This window comes from Microtus ochrogaster, unplaced genomic scaffold (assembly GCF_000317375.1).
Source record: "Microtus ochrogaster isolate Prairie Vole_2 unplaced genomic scaffold, MicOch1.0 UNK13, whole genome shotgun sequence".
Lineage (NCBI taxonomy): Eukaryota > Metazoa > Chordata > Mammalia > Rodentia > Cricetidae > Microtus > Microtus ochrogaster.
Genome location: NW_004949111.1, coordinates 1,320,048 through 1,340,671, shown reverse-complemented (window position 1 = coordinate 1,340,671; position 20,624 = coordinate 1,320,048).

Sequence of the window (20,624 nt, the reverse complement as noted above, 5' to 3'; positions counted from 1 at the left end):
AAGGGCGTTTTTTACATGTTGTTTAAGGGACTCTATTGCTTTCATAATGTCAATTTTTTTCCACTTCTTCTGTGTTAGGGTGTTCAAATACTTCTGTTGTAAGATCATTGGGTTCTTGTGTTTTCATGTTGTTTTTCAGATTATTGGGTGAATTCTTGCCTTGGCGCCTGCCCATCTCCTCCTATTGATCCTTGATCTTTTAAAACAGAATCAGGTTTCCCTGCTGGCCAAGGGCTCTGCTTACATAATGCCCTCGCTCTGTTTCCTGGTTCCTGCCACAGGCCGAGAACCCTCTCACCCCTCCGAAGGGTCTTCAGGACAGGACCGGGCTGTCCGTTTGCCAGTGACCTCGCCAACAAAAGGCCTACCCTTTGATTTAATTGTAGTGGGGCGATCTGCTCTCGTTATTGCGTGCCCATCCCTGCCGGTTGCATCTGCCACCGTACTTGCCCCCACTGCTTGTGTTGGCCGCTATGCCTGCACCCCGCCGGTCCCCGCTGCTTGCGTCTGCCACTGCGCTGGTCCCCCAAAGCCTATTCCTGATTGCTGAGCCTCTCTGCTGCGTCTGGACGTGGTGCCTCTCTGTTGCATCTGAACAATATGATTTCTTAATATGACCTACATAATTGCAACACCAATTATTGTGCTGATGTAATGGGAGAAATTTCACAAGACCACACTCCTTCAGGCAAGCAATGATGACAAAGAGGAGATTCAACAATTTTCAGAAACAAGCTCCCTGAGAGTGTATTCAGTCCTAAGTAGTCAAACCTAAACTTATATATATGCAAGCAATAGTATATAGGTCAGTAGATGCCTTATATATTATACAAATTTATATGTACACATTCATAGGTAACAATATTTAAATAAAAGTGCTCAACCATAAGAGAAAATGGACTTTAGATGGAATGCAGGAGAAGGAAATGTGAAATAATATAGTATTAATGTATGAAATTAAAATTATTTTAAAATTTGAATGTCTCAAATAATTCTACATATTTAAGTTATAATTTTTATTGTATCATTATATCTTATTTTACATTATATTTTATATACTTATAAACATTTACATGTATATGCTTATAGGCACTTTATTTAAAGTTTTTGTTGAGATATACAAAGCACATAAATCTTATGACAATTTTTTAAACATTTAATAAATGCTAGTACAAATGACATATTTATAAAGTATGCATTTTCCAGGATATTCTAGTGAGAAGGATGCTACAAATTTGTATACTTTCTCTCATTTATTTCTTAACATAGTACAGCTAAGTGATCATAAATATTGTAGCTTATTTGGTCAAATATCATTTTTTAATTAAAGATTTAAAGAAAATCCTACCTCACAGAAGTGTACAGTTGAGAATTTTAAGGAAACTTTACTTCTCTTTTCACATAAACATACAAATAATATTTTTATACCACATCTTAGATTATAGACTGAAAGTTTCTTAAGGAAAATTGTATTGTGGAATCTAAAACCAAGTCAACACATTTTTATATCTTGTTTTATTAAAATATATTTGTATGAGTTACATTTTGTAATATGTTCTTACCTTGGCTCTATTTCACAGTATAAAGCATGATTGATTAGAACATACTGACATGATGATTTAAGTGGACTTAAACATTGACATTTTTTCAGTGAAACATGAATAAAAGCAAGTTTATTAGTGTTTTTGGTAATTTCATCAGCAAATTAATAACATTTGAGCAAGCTCTTATGCTCATTTTGGCAAAGAGAAATATTCTGATATTATGTCTGTGATACTGTTAGTATAGTGCAACTTATAGTCTGAGTCTTCAAATACTAAATGAAAAGATTCTTAGAGCTTGTGCTTAGGTCTCTTCTAAATTTTTTTAATTATTTTATTTTACAATAATATTGTTTTCCTAAATGTGTGTGTGTTTTTGTGTACCATGTGCATACAAAGGAATTATAGGTGGTTATGAATCTCCATAGGGATGGTAAGATGTGACCTTGGGTCCTCTACAAGAACAGGAATTGCTCTCAACCACAAAGCTATGTCTCTGGAAACATTAAAAACATTAAGTTATGCCTGATTAATAACCTGCTATAGATTTATTGATTATTTTTGTGTGTATGTGCATGATGAATATATTCTGGTCTTTCACTTCTGCATGGTCCCCAGGAATTGAATTCAGGTCATCAGACCTGTGGGGCAACCATGCATATCAATTGAACCATCTTGGTAATATCACTGTTAATTATTTTATCTATTTTCTAGATGAGAGACTCAATTGATGACAATTTAGTGAATTTCCTCAAAGTCATGTAAGTTGAGACTCTGCTGTACAAGGACAAAAAATTAACTCTAAAATTGGGGGCCACATGCCTAAAAAAGAGGGCAATTTCCTTTCATAATAATTTGTTCTAATTGCTTCTATATAACATTTTGGACTATCTTTGAAAAACCCCACTGATCCTTGTGTTAGTCACATGTCCATTCCTGCAATGAAATACCATAATCAAGGCATCTTACAGAAGAGTTTACTTTTGCCTTATGTTTTGAGCGAGTTAGAGTCCATGACGCCAGAGGGTAGGTAGTAGGTCACAGTCAGACATAGTTGTTGGAGTATTAATTAAAGAGTTCACATCTTGACATGCAAATAAAAAGCAGAAAGAGTATACTGGAAGTAGCACATGGATTTTTGAAACCTCAGTGTTTGCCCCCAGAGGCATAGTTTCCCCAGTAAGGCTACATTTCCTAATCCTCTCCAAACTGAGGACCAAGTATTCAAATACCTGAAACTCATGGGAGACAATTCAGTCAAATCACCACAAAATTAAAATTATGAAAGATTATTTTTCTTTTTAAAAATAGTTAAAATATAATTATATCACTTTTCCCTTTCTTTACCCCCTCCAGTCCCTTCTAGGTATCCTTATTCCAACTTTCCCATGCCCCCTACCCTCACTATAATGACATCTTTTCTTTTATTATTATAGTTACATATACATATCTACATGTGTATGCACAAATGCATAGATAAAATCTGTTGAGTGCATTTTTGTTGTTTGAGTGTATATGGCTTCAGGGCTAACCACAAGGGTCTCAACTTTGGGACAGGCTAATTGTCCATCTGTAAGACATCATTACTGGCTTGAAGCAATTCATCTAGACTTGAACCTCACAAAATTTCTCTCCTTTCATGTTACCATATCTTTTCATATTGTCATTGTTCATGTCTTGTTTATGTAGCCATTTCTAGGAAAAAGTGTTTCACAGAAGAATTGTGGGCATTCTCTTGCAATTTTTCATCCCTGTTTTCACTGTGTTGTCTGATGCAGAAGATGTGATGATATAGACATATCTGTTGGGGCTGGGTTTCCCATGATTCATTGATCTCTGTACTGTTTCCAGATGTAATTTTCTGTGATAGTCCCTGTTTTCTATAAAGAAAATATTTTTTGAGGAGGAGTGTTAGATAGTTTTATCTATAGGTATCAGGAAATATTTAGAATGTAGTTAGGAACTATGCATATCTAACAAAACTGGAGAAGTAGATTATTTTCCAAGGTCCATGAGTTCACTGGCCTTAAGAAGTCGGCTATATTTTTAATACCAGGCATGATTACCTTCCCATTGAGTGGATATTTAAGTCCAATAAGACAGTGGTTGATTACCACCAATATGTGACTGCCAGTTCTTGGATTTTATGTATATCTTGCCATGTTGATAACTGTTTATAGGTGTTTCAGTAAGGTAAAACTTGAACAATAATTTTTGCAACTAGGAAATCTTAGACTGTGGATAAAAGGCTCTGTGGTCATATGAAGCTTGAATCATCTGAGTCCTGTGCTACTATTATGCAGTATCTTCAGAAATGGGTGCTTATCTTTCACCTCAGAGAGGCAAACAAATGGTGCATAGATAGTGTATACTGTTTTAAGAGTTGTTTAGGCTACCATGACCAACCACTGGTAAAGAGTTTTTTATGTCTGGTTCTGGGGGTTTTGACAGTTTATGGTTCTTTTGAGGAACATTGTCAATCCTATAATAAATATTTTATTTGTATTAATATTTAATATTATCATATAATTTATATAACATAATATATTATGTGCATGTTTTAATTTGTAGTAAACATATATAAACCAAAATGATTTCTTTGAGGATTTATCAAACAACCCTGGTGTTATTTGTCCTCATGCCTTCCCTCTTGTGTGTGTGTGTGTGTGTGTGTGTGTGCATATATACATGTGTGTTTGTTTTTCTTCAAATTTGTGGTTTCTTGAGCCTAAGCTGGGAAATGAAAAATCAGAATATTCCATTAAATATGATAACAACATATTGTTCTTGTTTTATGTCTTGTTTTAATGACTCCATAGTATTTATAATGATTTTCTAGATTTAAGAAACACTGAAAGTTTTTATCCTGCATTTTCTTTACTTTGCCAAATGTATTTTAAAGCATGTCTTTTGTTGTTGGTTTTTTCTTTATTATTAATACTTTCCTGTAATATATTTTGGTCATAAACTCCTCCAAGATACTTCCCACCTCTTTAGCCACCCAATTTTATATATTTCTCTATATCTAATATTAGAATAAAATAGAAAATGAAAATAAAATGAGACAAAAATGCCAACACACACACACACACACACATAGCCCACAAATAAAGAACATGGAGTTTATTTTATGTTGGCCAGTGACTCCTGATTATGGAACGTGCCCTGGATTGTGGTTGATATACACAGTGACACTCCATTGGAGGAAATTTTCTTTCCTAGCATATATCAATTGCAAATGGCTTCTTAGTTAGGGGTGGAATATTGCATCCACTTAATCTTTTCATTGCTAAGATGTTGTCTGGTTTGAATCTGTGTAGATCTTGTGTTTGATGCCATAGTCTGTGAGCTCATAGGTTCAAATGTCTTCTTGTGTCTGAAACATACTGTCTTTTGCTATCCTATTGCCTCCTCTTGCACATACCTCCCTGAGCCTTGAGGGAAGTAGTTTGATGAAAACATTCTGTTTAGGACTGAGTGTTCCAAAATCTCTTTGTCACTGTACATTATTCAGTTGTAGGCCACTGTTTTAATTCATATTATTGCAAGCAGTTTTTCTGATGAGGTTTGAGAGCTGTGCTATATCTACTGGTATATGTCATTAGGAGTCTTTTTATTACTAAGTTCCTTGAACAGAATGATAATTTTAAGTTTCTCCCTAGGACCATGACTTATCTAGTCTCAGGTTCTTAGCCAATTTAGTAGTGTCATGTGTGTGTTCCACCTTGTGGAGTGGGCCTTAATTTCAATTTTTAAAAACTGATTAGTTAGTCACAAATCATCTGTGCACTAATGTACCAAAATATATTGCAGAACGGTCACTTCTGTAGGTCATAAGATTTGCAGTTAGCTGATTATGATGATTATCTTTCTTCTCTAAGAACATGGAGAGTAACTTCTAGCACCATGACTAATCAGTAGGAGTGAAGCTTCTAGCTGTGCAAAAGTTCACCTCCATATTTCATGACAAGTAAGCAGTATTTTCAGCAACCAGACCGTAGCTATCGGATTGTGAAGGATAATGTATTACTTTGCCAATATCCTGTGATGTTTTGAGGGGTCTAGGGAACCCCTGTGACCAATGACTCAACAAGATGTAATCCATCCTTGACTTTAGTAGTTTTGCTTGGTGTTGTATAAATGTGCCATATTTTTGTTCATTCATCAGGTAATCATGTACACCTCAGCTGTTTCTAGTTTCTGGCTATTATAAAATTGAGCAGAAGAAACAGGAATTAGCAAGTATCTCTGGAGTAAGATATAGACTCCTTTGCATATGTTCCCCAGACTGAATTGAGGTAGATAAGTTTTTAACTTCTGAGATACCACCACAATAATTTCTGCAGTGGTTTTCATTCCCATCAGCAACGGAAAAGTGTTCTCAAAGTAGTTTTAATTGAATTCACTGAGCATAAGGAGAATTCTCTGCTTTGTTCTGTATCCCATTTTAAGTGGATTCTTATTTATGTTCATTTATTTTTGATCTTTATGTATTCTAAGTAGTAATCCTCTACCAGATGTATAACTGATGAATATTTTTCCACTCTTTAGGTTGTTGCTTTGTCCTAATGAAAGTGTCCTTTGCTGTACATAAGCTTTTAACTTTCATAGCATCTCATCTATTAGTTGGCAATATTAATAGATTTTTTTGTGGGTGTCAAAAAATGGAGATGTGCTAGAAAGAAAGGCTCATTTGGAAAAAAAAAATAATTCCAAATGTGTACCCCTTTGCCCCTTGTTCATACTATTAGCAAAGTTCTGACTAAAACCTTATTCTGTAGCTTCAATATGAGGGCACAGGAAATAAGGTCTTAGAAAAGTTAAATATTTAAACATCACACCAGCTGGTAAGAAATACAGTGAATTTGTCTGGTTCAACTTTTTCTTTTCCCTTTTTTGCTGCTAAATTTTTCCCTAAGTGATTCATTTTCTGACTTGTTTTAAAATTCAATTTGAACACTTAAAAATAAATTCCTTAACTCTAAATACTGTCAACATTTTTTTCTATAGTGAGAAAAATATTACTTTTGGAACTTTAAAATTCTGATTAATTTTTTCAAAAGTTTCTGAACAGTGGAAATGAAGAATGTTCTTTAAATTTCTAATTTCTGTATGAGCATACCTAGCATTTTCAGTGTATCTATCACTTTCTTGCCTGGCACCATTTTCACTTGACTTGCAATTACTAATTGATCAGTCACCATTTAAGAATTGGGGGTTTTGTCATATTATTAAAAGTGCACAAAATTTTACTCCATTCCTCCATTCTATATCTTACATGTTGAATTTTCAGTTTCTCACGATACTTGAAAGTAATTTTCATGAGATTCTCACTATTGCATCTACAGAACTTAGACTAATTCCTGGATATATTCACAATAAATCTGATATATGTACTACACAAATGAATTAATAAATTAACAAATAGTATGACCTAATTTCCAATACTGTGGGTTTTATTTCTGAAAATTTACTTACTTCTTTCTTATTGAACTTTTGCCTTTATTATCTTTTCAGATGTTGCTTTATCTCTCCAATTGTCACACTTTTATTTCCTTCTTAAAACTGGGTTGATTACAAGAAGAAAATTACTGATCAAAATATATTCCTATATGAATTGTTTAGCTTGACATATGAAAATTTTTTTTTCCAAAATTCTAGATAAAGCACAGTTGGTAGTAGTATACAAGCATGTTTCAATTTTTTTGTACACTTTGAAGAAAAATAATACCCTAGAATAAAAATGTATATAAGTAGTCAGGCTTTGACTCATGAATATACTAATTCTTAAAACAATTCATAACCATTTTACATCTTTGTCATTTTAGTATAACCATAAAAACATAACAGTAAGGGAAAAGAATATTTTTTTATATTTTCACGGTACATACTAAAGAAAGCATAATGACAGCTTTTATTATCATATGAACATGTGACAAATAATGATTTTGTGCATACTACTCTCTTGAGGTTATTATATACTCATAATTAGTGGTAATTAGGCTCATTGGAAGATATTAAAAATAGAAGATTATTAATATTGTCCCAAACTAATGAAGTACACAATACTCTCTGATTTCATCATCACATGTTGTATTTATGAACTTAAAAGCAAATAAGAAATGAATTTTCTTTTATATGAATGTGCTGATTACCCTTGAAAATTTGACAGTATTTTACCATTAAGTGATGTTCAAAATTTTGTTGAATAGGTAATACATAGAGTATCATTCATCCCTACAAAATTCCTCTAATTTTACTCAATTTTGAATATATTTTTGCAATGTATAATTGCTGATAATTTTTCATTTTGTATTAATTATGCATGTTTAAAATATTATTGCCTTTATAAAACAAAATGTGACAATGATATAAACATGATTTGTTAGACTGAGGTAAGAGAAAATATATTAAAATATTTTCTGTAAATAGAAATAGTTCTCTTATTGGGAAAACAACTTTTATGTTTAAGTCTTAATTTTATTGCTATACTTAAAACCAGTCAATATTTGTATGCTGTTACTGCATCTTCAATAAAAACTGAGAAGCACTTGAAATAATATAACTGTTATAATATCTCATAGAATATAATGCACATTTCTATAAGCTTTTGACAATTGTTTACTCTCAAAGAATACCTAACCATTTTAAAGAAAAAAAAGTGTAATTTTTCTGGGGAAAAACAGTTAAATGTTGTTAAAACAGTAATTAAATTATTTCTTTCTTATCTATTACCTGAATAGTTTGGGGGATCTAAGAAGGGAAAATCAGAACCTAATTGTTAGAACAGAATGAGCTATTAACCTTGTGAGTAGCTTTGTGAGCTGCAATTAATCACAAATTGATGTTTGTGTGCTTTCATGAAGTGAATTTATTGAGCCTTGACACATTTTTCTTTCATAAATGAAAAAATAGAAGTACATACTCCTGGGGAATCAAGGTTAGACCCCAGAAATTTAATAGGATTTTGTATCCAAGTTGCCATGGAAATTTGTAAAGCTCCATGAGTCTGTGCTTCTGTGTACTGATGGCTTCTGGTAAAAGCTTCACCTTCTTTTTACTTGAAGGTGCTAGCAGGACATTACTTGAAAGAACCTGGACTTTCTTCATTCTTTTTGTCCTGAAAGATATTAAATCATACTTTTCTCACTTCCCCCTTGCTTCTTTGTTCCTTCTCTTCCTCCCTCCCCCCCCTCATTTGTCCTTTAACCCAACATAAAATGTACTAGTATTAGGAAACATACTACTGAGTAAACTGGGCCCAAATATAAAACAAATCTAGGACAATTGAGAGGCTAAGAATAAAAGGAAAATTAAATATAATACATTATCTTCAGTTATGCTGTTTTTTCTTAAAAATATATTTATATTCTCTATTCAAATACATTTTAAGTCTTCTTATGGTCCTTTCAAAGTGCTTTTTATTTTATTCATTAGATACATAATTTAATATTAAACAATATTTTTATCTACACAACTGCATCCAGGAGTTTTAATATTCAATCAAGACTATTTTGTCTGGTAACAAACAAAAGACAAGATCAAAAGCATACATAATACAAACAACATGAAAGAAGTGCCTGAGAATATATGAGGCTACATTCTTGGTAGTTCGGGGTGGACAGAAATTTTTATCCTGAAACAAATATGTAAGGATTTATAAAAGTTTTGTGACGGATGGGGACTTTAGCAACCAATAGGAAAAACACTGCAAATGGCATAATAAACTTACAAACACAAAGATTTGAAGTGTCTATTAAGCATTCAATGAATAATTGGATTGGAGTTGAAAAGAAATACAGAAAGAGGGAGACAAAATGTAAAATTACAAAGAATAAATGTTAATTTCTGAATTTATAGAGATACATAAAATGATGATAGCAGCTACGGAATTTAAAGAGAATTATAAAAAAGGCAGAAGAGAAATTCTTCACCTGAACCCACTTCAGAATTCACTGCAAAACTTAAGAGAAGTTGCTGTATATATAATTTCTTTGTCATTTCTTTATTTATAGTAATCTAACCAAAGCTGAACACTGGTTAGTGCTCATAGAGTTTATAGAAAACATGCTTTGCAGTATCTCAAGCTCAGATTTTATTCCATTTAATTATGCATGCAGTTGCATAATCTGCTGGATATACAGTTCTATTGTCAATTTTTAACCATATTTAATGATATAAGATGGCTAAAGTACTAAGGCACATTAAAAGTCTTTAAATTGATTTAAATAAAGCAGAATCAAGTTCACCAAACAAGGAAATTTCTCTCTCTCTCTCTTCTCCTCTCTCCTTCCTCTGCCTTCTCCGCCCCCCCCTCTCTCTCCCAGATTTCTCTGTGCAACTCTAGCTCAAGCTGACCTCAACATATTTCTCCTTGAACAGAGTTTTTTCATGAGATAATTCATCTTTCTAGTGTTGTTTTTCTTCACTATAATAATTGAAAAGGATTGTTTTGGCTATCCTGTGTTGTGAGAGCTCCTTCTGCTCTTTCAGCCAATAGCCACTGAGAACCAGCCCATTGTTGTTGTGGGAAGGTCATTTATCTATTGTTATTTTCATTGGTTAAATAATAAAGAAACTGCTTGGCCTGATAGGGCAGAAAATTAGGTGGGTGGAGTAGACAGAACAGAATGATGGGAAGAAGGTAAGAGAGGTCAGACACGATGGAGCCAGCTGCCAGGTCAGATATGCTGAATCTTTCCCAGTAAACCATCACCTCATGGTGCTACACACATTATTAGAAATGGGTTAGTCAAGATGTGAGAGTTAGCCAAGAAGAGGCTAGAGCTAATGGGCCAAAACAGTGTTTAAAAGAATACAATTTGTGTGTTATTATTTCCAGGGCTAAGCTAGCCAGGTGGCTGGGACACAGGTGGCAGGAATTCAGCCCACAGCTCCTTAATGCAAATGTTATTTCGGGTGTAAAGCTAGCCATGTGGGAGCCAGGTGGGAAGAAAAGCAGACTTGCTCGCCTAATCACTACAAATGGTGCCCAGACATGGATAACTGAATCCACAGAAAGCTTGGGAAAGAATAGACTAAAGCATGTTTTCTTCGCAGCAGCAGGTTCTCGGGTCTGCTCTGCTTTCTAGAGGCAATCAAGTGCTCTCATCTAAGAGAGACTTCCTGACTCAGCTTTAGCTGCAAAACCCTGCAGCTCTTTTAAGAGGTCCTGCCACGAAACACTTAAATGTTGTTGATGAAAAGCTGTAGCAGGAAAAAAGCTATGCCATTTTAAAATGCCAGTTTTCTGGGCCATCCTGCCAGGGCAAACTCTGACTCTTTCAGGCAGGCAGTCTGAGTGAGTGTGGTCTCTTAACAGAATGTTGCAGCATGCTTGATGGCAGGGACCTTGAAACACCATAGAGTTGTGGCAATAAAAATGACTACAGCTGGTACCTCTGCCATGAGGCTAGAAAGCTAAGGAATGGGCTGGATCTAGCCAGCAAAGCCACAGCTTTAATCCTACCCAGATAGATCAGTAATTTAAAGGTTCATGTGGTCAGAAAGAGAGAGAGAGAGAGAGAGAGAGAGAGAGAGAGAGAGAGAGAGGGAGAGATAGTAAACAGAGGTTCAAAAACAAACAAGCAAAAAAACCTTTAAATGATTTACAGTATGTTAAAAATATATGCAGGATAAAAGTTAAAGTTCTTAAAGTAAAAAACAAAAAAAGAAGAGAGTAGTTGGGTGTGGTAGTACACAACTTTAATCCCAACACTTGGAAGGCAGAGAGAGATTGACCTCTGAGACTTCAAGGGGCAGTGGTAGATTGACTTTGATGACTTCAAGGTGTGGTAGCACACACCTTTAATCCCAATGCCTGGGAGGTAGAAAGACAGATCTCTGTGGGTTCAAGGTGTGGTAGCATACATTTTTAATTCCAGCACTTGAGAAGCGGAGGCAAGTGGATCTCTGTGAGTTCAAGGACAGCCTGTTGTACAGAGTTATTCCAGGGCAAAGATATACAGAGAACCTGTCTCAAAAAAATAAAAGTAAAAATAAAAAAAGAGGTTAAAATAAAGCCGTACAAAGATGGAAAATACACAGAGAATCTTGATACTGTATGCTATTATGCTCTGTTTGAATTGTTTGAATGCTGAGGAAGGAGCAACAGCTGCTAAAAGACATTCATTTATAAATGTTGCTGAACTAATCCAAAACAGATATTTTGAAAATACCTTGACTTACAAATTTGGATCTAAGGTTATGATGCTTTGGAAAAGTCCTTCTTTTGTTTTCACAGAGGATGGGACCCCGTGGATTGCTTCTATCCCAATATGGTATGATAGACCATGCCCTCCTGAAAGGTTGCTGTGAACACCCTCAAAAAATTACTTCATTCAACTGCTGACTGAGATGAACCAGGCACACAGGTTACACCATAAAAGACATGATTAACAGCGCCCCCATACACCAGGAAGCAATTTGGAGAGAAAAAACTGTGCCCATGTTCCCAAATATTGTTTATAAATGTTCATTTACATTTAAAGGGGGATATATAGGATATAGACATGAATAATTTGCATTGTTATGACTCTTGGTTTATTGATACAAGTTTAAGGTCAATTTTGTTATATGTGATTGTGTAGTTCATGTAAAAATGTAATGTATACAGGCTGTTAATGGATAATCATTAATAATAATCAAGCTTGTAGTCATGTTAGTTAGATTTTCTAGATGTGCATAGATATGTTTCAGATAGGCATTCCTCATATCTTTCAAAGATTATAGAATATGGCATTTAATATTTTAATAACTTAGGCCTTTTCATGACAATGAGACATGTCTGCTCCTGGCATCACCGATCTACTTCAAGAAGAAGATGGGCATCGAATAGGATCCTTATGGAGTTTGATGGCCAATTGGGCAGGAAACTGCTCTTGCCTGGACTATTGCATAAACTGGAAACAAAGAACCCGCAGAGAGAGGACTACTGAACTTGCCTAAAGGTGAGATGATCTTTCGGGGTTCCTGACTCATGGAAGAGTCTGCGAGACATTCTACAAGACAAGCAGATAGTGACTGAACTGCCTTTGAAATTTCTTGCTTCATGGAAATGTCTCTGGATACTATGGGCCTGTAGGCAGCAAGATGTCTCTGTCATTCCTAGAGTTTTGGAAGTTGCTTACTTCTTGTTTACTTAGGTAATATTATATCCTTCTGGAGTCTTTGATGGAGTTAAAGGATAGATAGCTATAGTTTTCCTTAATTATAATAAAAGATAAAATAGATATAAATATTGTAAGTGTAATTCTTGCTTTATAACTATTTTTCTATATAATTTTACTATGTTAAAGTGAAAGCCTTTCTTCTTTGTTTAAACAGAAAAAGGGAAAATGATGTAGGAGGGTCATCTGTCTATATGTTACTTTCATTGGTTAATAAAGAAACTGCCTTGGCCCTTTTGATATGACAACAGCTTGGATAGGCAGAGTAGATGTAACAAAATGCTGGAAGAAAGAAAGCAGAGTCAGGCAGATGCCATGCTTCTCTTACCCAAGATGGGCAGTGGTTAGACTCATGCCTGTAAGCTACAGTCAAGTGGCAATACACATTAATAGAAATGGGTTAATCAAGATGTGAGAGTTAGCCAGTCAGAGGCTAGAGTCAATGGGCCAGGCAGTGTTTAAATGAATACTATTTGTGTGTTGTTATTTAGTGTGTAATGCTAGCCATGTGGAAACCTGGTGAGATGAAAAGCAGGCATGCTCATCTCATCACTACAACCCTGGGTTTTTTGCTTTTCTGTATGAAGTTGAGTACCATTCTTTCGAGGTCTGTGAAGAATTTTGCTGAGTGTTGAATTGAATATGCAGCTTGATTTTGGTAAGCTTGCCATTTTTACTATGATAATTCTACCTATAAAAGAGCATGGTAAATCTTTCTACTTTCTTGTGTCTTCAATTTCTTTCTTCAAAAATTTAAAGTTCTTGTCATATAGATCTTCCACTTATTTGGTTAGAGTTACTCTGAGATATTTTATGCTATTTGTGGCTATTGTGAAGGGCGATGGTTCTCTAATTTCTTTCTCAGCCCATTTATCATCTTTGTAAAGGAGGGCTAGCTACTGATTTTTTGAGTTAATCTGGTATGCTGTAATATTACTGAAAGTGTTTATGAGTTGTAGAAGTTCCATGGTAGAATTTTTGGGGTCCCTTATGTAGGCTATCATATCATCATCAATAGCCAGAACCTGGAAACAACCTAAATACCCCTCGACCAAAGAATGGATAAGGAAAATGTGGTGCATTTACACAATGGAGTATTACACATCAGGAAAAAATAATGACATCTTGAAATTTCCAGCTAGAAAACATCATATTGAGTGAGTTAACCCAGACCCAGAAAGACAAATATCATATGTACTCACTTATAAGTGGTTTTTAGACATAAAACAAAGAAAACCAGCCTACAAAGCACAGTCCCAGAAAACCTAGACAACAATGAGGACCCTAAGAGAGAGATATCTGGACCTAATCTAAATGGGAAGTAGAAAAAGATAAGATCTCCTGAGTAAATTGGGAGTATCGGGACCATGGGAGAGGGTTGAAGGGAAGGGGAGAGAAATAGAGGGGAATAGATAAAAACATATGGTTCAATAAAATCAATTAAAAAAGGGAAAAAAAAAGTTGGTGAGAACCCAGCCAAGCTAAGGTCAGGAATGTAAAATGTCAGAAAAGTCTTCCTAATTGTAAAATAAAGCTTTAGTGCTATTTTCACGTTGTGGGCAATAATTTCTATCTTAGAAAGTTAAATGAATTGTTTATTATTAAGTAATATCCTTAACAGTGCCTAGCATATGCCATGTAGTCAATAGATTTTGCCTTTTTAATAGAATAGTAACTGGACTCACAGTCTTCAATGTTTGATATTCATATTCTGCCTAGATATTTGCATTTGTTTATGAAGAATATATCTATTATTTAACTAAGTATGGTAAGTGGTTTGTCATTCAAAAACACTATAATCAATAATAATTTAATATACTTAATTCCAGAATTATAACAAATTTTCTTTTTAGAATTCAGCAAAGAGTACAGCTAAAACTATGATTTAACTAACATATACTTCTCTCTAGGTTGAATCAATTATATACCAGATCTAATAATATGAATTTTAAAATTAAGACCACAATAAGTTGATATTTTATTGAATTACTTTTTTAATTACCATTATAAAATTTGGAAAAACTTTTAAAACAAATAAAATGAGAGTGGCCAACATTCAGTATCATACAGAGGCAAAAGCCAACCAAAGCTTGTAAGTGTGTATACTCTCTAAGTATTGGTTAAAGTCATAAAGAGATATTTACATAGATTTATGTGATAGAGATGTACAAATAACTTCTATCTTGTAATTTCTGTTTTTGAACATTTATTATTTTAATAACTATTTGATTACTATTTACATTGAATGGATCTCCAAATGGCTCTAGTTTCAACTGAAATCATTTCTCTTTCTCTTCTTATTGACTAAGTTTGGAAACACATGTATCCTATTTTTAATAAAAAAATACATATGTGGTGGTTTGAGTAAGAATCACCCCCACACACAAGCTCATGTATTTGAATGATTAGTCACCTAGGAATGAAGCTGCTAAGATCTGAAATATTAGGGAATCAGTTGGAGTAGCTGTGGCCTTGGAGGAAGTGTGGTACTTTGTGGCATGGGATTTGGGACTTCTAAAGTCCTCGAAAGGCCTGGTTGCTCTATTTTGATGCAGCTTGCAGATCCAGATGTAGAATTCTTAGCTACCACATCTGCCTGTTTGCTACCATGTTCCTTGCTATGAGGATGTTGGACTAAACCTCTGAAACTGTAAGCAAGCTCTAGTAAATGCTTTCTTTTTTGAGAGCTGCTGTGGTCATGGTGTCTTAGAAGACTAAGACAATATACATGATGCTTTACATATTAACATATTTATACCACATATAAGGTTTACTAAAAGACTCCATATACTTTACTTTTCTGAATTGAATAAATATGCAAATTTTCTAATTTCCCTTTTGCTTTTATTACTTGCTTTCCATGGTCATATTATGATCTGGAACTAGAAATGAACTATGCTTTTAGATCAAAGTGTTAGGTTTAATAAGTGATTATCAAAAATTCTTTAGGCTTTACTTTAGCTTAGCTTTTAATATCAGGCATCAAACTTGTATATGCCACGTTCTGATTACTCTAATAGTCTTACTCCACTCCATATTTTTCTTCAAAATTTTAAAAGTTTTGAATATCTGCCTTTTTGCACATTGCAATTAATAACATTTAGTATAACTTCACAATGAAGAACTAAATCAATTTTACATAATTGTTTTCTTAAAGCTTCCTAAAACATACTTTGCTCTTTTTTGAAACTTTAATGTTTTATTGCTTCTTTGAGGGAGAGGGACTTGATCGGGGGAGGGGGAGGGAAATGGGAGGTGGTGGCGGGGAGGAGGCAGAAATCCTTAATAAATAAATAAATTAAAAAAATAAATAAAATGGAAAGCATCATTATAAGATCATGTTTAGTTCACCAAGATCCCTCCCTTCTGCTCTTCTCTTCAAAATCACATCAGCTCAATGGCCTATAACATGTTTCAGAAAATTGAGGTACTTTAAAATTACAGCTTAAAAAGTGAAATGCCATTAGTCAACAATAAATGTAAAATAACAAATGCCGCTAAAAAAAAGATTTTTGAATGATAATAGTTGAATTTATTGTTTTATATTTTTGTGTACTGCTTCAGTTTTTAAACTTTATTTTGATAGATTTTAGATTTTTATTTTATGATGACAAATATTTATTTTTCTCAATATTGTTAAGCATTTCTAGAATATTTCATTATACACCATTTTATTAGTTACTTTTCTGATTCTGTTAATAAAATGCCATTCTCTAAAGCAACTTATAGAAGGAAGAATTTAATTTGGTTTATGTTACACAGGGATATGAATATCATGGTAGAATGAGACATATTGCCAAGGAGCAGACATGGCAGCAAGAGCAAAACACTGAACAAATACATCTCAACCACAACACAAAGCAGAGAGAAAACAGAAATTAGGGTGACTCTAAAAAATCAAAGCCTGCCTCCAATAGCATACTTCTTCCCACAAGGTTCCACTTTATCTAGGTTCTAAAACCTCTCCAACAGTATCAACAACTGCAATCTGAGTGTTCAATTACAAGAAGATATGGGCAACATTTCTCATTCCAGCTATCAAACTCTAATCCCTGGCTCCCAGAGGACTCATGGCCATACCATAATAGAAAAGTACTACTGTAAAAGTCTCCATAATCTTCTACAGTTTTCAACACTGTTTTAAAGTTCCATACCCAGCCTTGTTTTGATAGTCAAAGAAATTTCTGAATTGTAGACCTCTATAAACCAAATGAGATTATAAGCTTCCAATATATAATGACACAGAATATACATTGTCATTTTAAAATAGAGACATGACGGCATAGTGAGGAAATAGGCCAAACAAAAATGAGAACCCAGGAAGACAACTATCAAGTCCTGTAGGTTCATGTGCAAAGTTTGGGACTTTGGTTTTAAAAGGCATAGATAACTTTGCCCCTCCAGCTTTGCTGCTCACAATGGACTAATTTCCAGGTTCTGCTCACCTCTCCCTGTTGCATTGGTTACACTACTAGTATATAACTGTCCTCATCAGATCTATCTCCTCAGCTTCCATCTCCAACATCCAAGTCTCACCACCACAGCTCTTCCTTCACGTTCACAGCTTTATATAAGGATTCTCAATGCCTGCTATCATGGACCCACATGTCACATGAATTCTTGACTCATCTGCTTTCTGACACTGGATCTTCACTCTTGTATCCTTTATGCCTCTAAATCAGTAGCACATGGACAACATTGTTTTACTTCCAGCTTTAGATAGACACTGTCCTTAAATTAGCAGTACATTTTTAAAATCATGACTCAGTTATTTTCTAGGAGCAGAAAATGCCTTAGGCTCTCTTTTACAAGTTGGTAGTATAATTGGATGGTTTTGCTCTGGGAATATCTTCTGCTTTATTCCAGTGCAAAACAAGCCTTTTCTTTTTATTTTTAAATTTATTTATTTATTGAGGATTTCTGCCTCATATTTGGTTTCTAGCCATAATTAAAGGACAGTGATCTTATAATTCGCAATCCTAGAGAAGCTAAATAAGAAGATGAATCCAAAGACAAACATATAGGCATCCCCCTGAATATTAACCTTCATCAGGCGATGAAAGGAGACAGAGACAGAGACCCAAATTGGAGCACTGGACAGAAATCTCAAGGTCCAAATCAGGAGCAGGAGGGGGAGCACGTGCAAGGAACTCAGGACCGTGAGGGGTACACCCACACTCTGAGACAATGGGGATGTTCTTTCGGGAACAAGCCTCTTCTTAATGGCCCTGATCTCCTTTACATTTACAACTTCTCTTCCAGCACCTGCCTCATCTGTAACATTAAGATTTTATATTGGCTTCTTTTCTCTTCCACACCATATACTTTGTATTTCTGCCACACTTGCTCTTGTGCCCATGAATAAACCTTATCAATAGTAACTAAGGAACACAGTCAACAATATGCCATGTTAAAATATCCTCTACAAAATAAATTAGTCCATTGTTTGTTTGTTTGTTTTTAATTTAGCCTCAGACACCTTCTCAATACTTGAGCTGAATAAAGTCAAGTTCTTTGCCAAAATATCTCTGGATTGGCCTCTACCCATATTTGTGCTAAAGTACTTATTTTGCGCTGAAAACTCTAGAGCTGGTACTTCATGGTCCACATTGTTTGCAGTACTGCTGTCCTTCCAAGCTTCTATTAGAATGATCCCTTAATTTCTGCTTACACTTCTCAACTGCAGTTCTTTTCCAAAATTTTAAAGTCTTTCAAATTCCTCCCAAAATAACATGGTCTGTTTCTTCACAGCAACAACATACACCCTGGTAGCAACTTTTGTGTTGGTGAATTTTTCTGTTGCTATGATAAAAACCATTACCACATGCAATTTGGTAGAAAGTGAACAGGAAGTGGGGTAACACTGTAATTACAAATCATTCTGCCAGTGAAATGCTTCCTTTAACAAGGCTCCACCTCTAAAAGTTCTGATGCCCACTGACTTCTGTGGAAATATTTAATGGTATTAATGAGAACAATTTTCTATGATATTGAGGTGTTTTATATAGAGAGTTGTTTGGCTACCTCAATTTTGTGCTTATATATGGCATAGTTTGTATTTATGTGACTTTTATGTAGTGTGTGTATCCTTTTGTACTTAGTCTTTTGAAACTGGACTATATTTCTATATTAATTTTACAGACACTATTTTTAATCTGAAAAGACCTTTGAAACATTGTAGTAACTTATTAACTCAAAAGACACAATCTGTTATCTCAAAATGATTATAGAAAGGTAATAGTTTAGGTATAGTGACAGCACATTTTGGGAAATTAATTTTGACAAGAAGACAACAAGATGAAAGAATAAACAGACTTAAGGAAGTTATATGGACAACTCATACTGAACTTGACTGAGGAACTAGAAATGGGAAAAAAGATGTATACTTAAGAAACTAATATTAAACTTTTTGACTATGAAAAAATTAATTAAAGCTTCTGCTTTATAGGAATACGTATAAAAGTTGAAGAGAATGAGCAATATGCAAAATAATTTAACATCTAATTATTTACATTGTGATGTACATCTATAACACTTACATCACATTAGTGTCTACATGGCTCGATGACTGTCCAAATATTGTGGTTTATAAATATGTTTCTATATTGGTGGTACCTTTCACTCCTATTCTAATACATGCTGTATTTTCTGAGTCATCAATCAAAATAAAAACTATTCCTCCATTTGAGGAAATTGATACTATTTTATGAATGTATTGTTAACAGTTTCCCCATAGTCATCCACTGTCTCTGAATTTAAAACCTTTCTATCCCCTTCTCTGCCATGATATTTGATTTATTGGCATTAGAGAGTATAATATAGATGGCCCATTTAATGATGAGCCTTTTGAAATTTTGTATTATCTATATATTGGATATCTGTGAATATCTATGTTAATTGCCATTGCTGCAGAAAAAGATTATCTTATGAGGAATGAAATATGCACTAGTCTATGAGTATAACAATAAGACATTAGGAGTCAGTATAAAAATATCTACTTATAATAACAATAGCAGAAGTTTCTTACCTAGGACTTATTATTGGTCAAACCACAGGGTTTTTTTGGTCCTAACAATAATGTCAGGTGTAAGTTCCATTTAATGGAACAGGCCTAAAATACATTTGAAAGTGTTTAGTTATTCCTATAACATTTATGTCAATATTGAACCAGTAAGCATATCTAATCATGCTTCTCATTGGTACACCACATAAGATTCTCTGATGAGTAAGACTGTTATTTCTTTTTTTTTCCTTCTGTCAACATTCATAGACTCAGCAGTAGCAAAATGTCCAATAGAGATCAAACTTCAGGACAGTACCATAAAAATTCTCCATGTCCTAAATTTAATATATATTGAACAGAATATATTGATAAAAGGACTGAATATATTCTTACTTTCAGGACTTAAGGGTCTGAAGGGAAATAACGCCTGAAAGTAAATTTCTAAATAGAGTGGTAACTTGAATAACAAGAATGCAGAATGTTTAAAAAATAGCTTTACTGACCATTTTTCTTTCTTACCTGCCTTACCTTCCTTCCTTCCATCTCTCTCTTTCAAAAATCACTGACTGCATTCAGTTGTGTACCAATGGTGATACCATCAGGTTCCATTGGATAGTTCCAATGAAATAGTTGTACACACGGTACCGAATAAAATAAATGGATAACACAACAAAGCCAATAATCACAAATCTTAGGATTTGGAGGATTGGTAGGGATAGTAGGAAGATTTAAAAAAAGATATAAGGAAAAGAATTATTAGAACATATTGTCTACATGTGACTTGGTAGAGAAGAAACTTTAATTAAAAATGAGACGAAATGAACACAGTCAAAAACTCATTAGTTACCATGAATAGGTAGAGAATGAGATAAATTAGTGTAGACAAAAATAAAATTTATATATATATATATA